Source organism: Rhagoletis zephyria, unplaced genomic scaffold, assembly GCF_001687245.7.
Source record: "Rhagoletis zephyria isolate East Lansing unplaced genomic scaffold, Rhagoletis_zephyria_1.1 Rzeph_scaffold_00386, whole genome shotgun sequence".
NCBI classification, from domain to species: Eukaryota; Metazoa; Arthropoda; class Insecta; order Diptera; family Tephritidae; genus Rhagoletis; species Rhagoletis zephyria.
In genome coordinates, this window is record NW_016157470.1 from 248,620 (window position 1) to 252,408 (window position 3,789).

Consider the following 3,789-nt stretch of genomic DNA (forward strand, 5'->3'; position numbering starts at 1 on the left):
ATTATTATTATTATTGTTATAATTGTTACTGGCGGCAAAAAAATTAAAAACTGCCAACGGGAATTTTTAGCTGCACATTGTTGATTAGTCTCAGGTATTATGGGCTATAAAACTCCATACCTTAAATTGTTCAAAAAATTCAGAGTAAAAATTTCGAAACTTAGACGAAATTTTTTTGAATTTTTCTAAATGTTGTATTTAGCTTGAATCCTTGATTTATAAATGTGTGGCTAAAGCGTAACCAATATTCTTATAAAATAATACCAAAAAATTTGGCTTGAAAAAATGGGGAATATCAAAAAAAAAATTATCAAGCGTTTTTTGAGTCACAGTATTTATCTATAATAACTACAGTTTAAATTTTTTGAAATGATGAAGTTTCGTTGTTGCCTTTAGTTTAATCACTTTCGCTTTTGGTTGAAGGAAACTGAGAAGATGCCATTAATATGATCTCTTAAATAAAGAGTTCCTTAAACACAATTTGAATTCTTATGGAATTAACTGAAAAAATAACAAAACCATAGTTTTCATTAAAATAACTAAAAAAAAACGTTGGTAGATATTTTCCACAATTGGTAGATTTTTTTCAAGTGGATGGAAAGTATTTTTTTTCGTCAGTGGCAACCCTGCTCAGAGCAAACTAACGAGCGAACGAGGGGCTAAAATGAGGCAAATCCGAACCCTGCTTAAGACAGCATCAGACATTGGGTTGGTTCAGAGGGCACAGCAATTGAGCGCAAACGTTGCTAAAAAAATCAGTTATCGTAAGGCACGATTGAGAGAATACAAAGTTTGCGCCGATCTCGGACCGCTATTCCTCTCTTAACGAATTTGACAGAATCGTTGTTTGCATGGCGTCACACTTGTGCAACTTTTACGTTTTCCTTGCAACATTTTTTCTTCTTCTTCCATTCTTGCTCACGTTTTTGCATTTNTTCTTGCTCACGTTTTGGCATTTCTCTCTCGCAATTGCACCAGTGTGACGTCACACAAAAGTTATTCTCAAAAATCCTCTCTGATCGGCGCAATCTTGTATTCTATCATTCTTGATCGTAAGGCATCTTCTGAACGGCTTGATACATTAGCTGTCAAATTCAACAACACACAACATGTTATCTCAAATTATCAGAAAAATATTATGATCATCTAACACGCAACCATGATAAAAAAGAAGAAAGTCTCAATAAATAACTTTTTGACGGATACTTCATAATTTGTTCATGTTGCTAGCAGCGTTACCATTTTGTTAATATTTAAAAACAAATTAGGGAATTTCGACATGTGAATTTCTGTCACAGTGAATGGCTGTCTTTTTAGATGAACAGGCTGGTTCTGCAATTCACTTCCGAGTGAATTTTAACCCCTGCCAATTTGAATTCAAAGCGCATTTTATTGAAATTCACTCGGAAGTGAATTGCAGAACCTGCCTGGAAACCAAACAAGTCTAGTACATGATATACTACATATGTATGTATTGAAAATATGTACATACAAATAATGCAATTTTACCTCGAAATGCAACGGATAATGGCATATGTGCTTACGTGTACGTTATGGGGGGGTGAAATAACACAAACGGCAATAACGCAAAATTTCGATAAATCAGGAAATATTAAAGCTAATTTATTCAAAATTGATACTTGCAACAATTCTCTACCAAGAAATACGTTTATGATAAAATTTTGGAAAATGGGCGTGGCACCGCTTACACACATATATGTATCTCGGTAACGGTTGTACCAAACTGGGTATGGTTATTGTGCTTGCCACATAAAAGCAAAACGTTGAAAATTATTGAAATCGGACTAAAATTGAGGCCGCTTTTCATATAAAGGTAAATTTCAGAAACTTCAATATTTCGAAATTTATGGACGCTAATTTACTCAAAATTGATACACCCCGGCTTACCATGTAGCTTTCGGAAAGGTGAAAATCATATATTTAATACTTGCGCCGGGTATTTAATGTTCGGCTCCTCCCGAACTTAGACTTTCTTACTTGTTTGGGTTTTAATTTTATATATAGTATAGATATAGATAGACAGACAATAGTAATAATAATAAAATTAATAAATACAAAACTAAACTAAAAAAAGTTCAATAAATTTATAATATTAAAAGTAACTAAAATAAAATAAAATGCTTATAGGCATACAACAAATGATTTCATAAAAGATGTAAATAAATATTCAACGTAAATAAGATTTAATAATAGCATGATGGTTAAAAAATAAATATGCAGTTACTAAATAAATGATGTGAAAAATAGTAAATGAATGTTTAATAATAAAATTAACTACATAGAAATACATACTAATAAATAAGCAAAGCAAAAGAATAGTAATCTCATCAATGATAAAATGAAGTACTTAAATATTTTTGACAAATATGAAAATAACAATTAATGAGAAGAAACGTAATTAATAAGTACGAACTTTCATATCGTTATCGTAATATAGAAATGCCCTATCTAACAAATTTTGTTCCTTTTCGGAGTAGCTTTATAAAGATCTTCAGTGGAAATTTGTTTCATTCCACTGGTTTTAATAAACACAGAAACTAATTTTTTTATGCACGTAACAGATGTGTTTAAGTTCTATTAAGTCTTTTGTGAGTAATCGACCGACTTTGCATAGAGCTGATATTCGAAATAATATCAGTTAGGGCCTCTCTATATAAGATGGAAATGATATGTATTATTATTATATGCTATAGTTTATAGCATTGTTTCCAGGTGGACCCCCAGAGATCCACGGGAAACTCGCCGGGGGTCTACGTTGACGTGAAAAAATATGGGGGTCCACGAGTTGTAAGTGGGGGTCCACGGAAATTTATCTGGTTTCGATAGTAAAGAACCAAAATGGTTGCTTGATAGCCTCATTATTTAACAAACTTTTTTTTAGTGGTGTATAGTGACGCGCTCCTGCACTTACCATAACTTTGTGTCTTCATACTTGGGGAATCCTTAAAGACCACCTGCACGCTGAAAATAAACGGATGTTGGTATAACACTGAGTGGGGCTAGGCGGGCATTGCAGGCGGCAGCGATAATAATAATAATAATAATAATAATCCCAACGGGTTTTACCCTCCATTCCCGCCCATCCGCACGAGGGGCGCAGTCCGCATCACGTACGGAACCAGTATTTTCAATTTTTGCGCCGAGTCACGATAGGCAGGAGTTTGTTAAGTGTCGAGATCTAAAACTGTTCTGCTACAGAACTAAATTCATCAGCCGATTTTATGTCTTTATTTTAATGATTCATTTATTGAGAGGGGACAGTATCGATTTCTTAATGCTGAAAAGCGGATCTGATAGTTCAAACGTGCTGGAATGAGAGTTAAAATCCTGGCATAAGCAACGGAGTGGGTCGTGCAATTCAAAATTAGTTTTACAAGCTTTCAGATATAGGGGGCAAAAGTGTATTGATACCTGGGAGGGAACATTAAGGCTAACTTCGCCAAGAAGAAGCGGACTTGAAATTGAGCCTGTTAGTAATTTAACTATAAAAAATTGTACCAAGCATTTGCCTGCGGAAATGTTTTTGAATTGATTCTATCTTGTCTGAGTAAATTTGATACCTTGGATTCCAAACCACCGAACCGTATTCCAGAATTGGCCTAACTAATGTTGTAAACAGGGTTTTAGTGATATAAGGGTCACAAAATTCTTTTGACCATCGTTTCACAAATGTAAGTACACCTTTAGCCTTGTTGACTGTCACATTAATATGAAGATTAAAATTAAGCTTAGGATCCATTGTGATACCAAGGTTCACAAAATTGTATA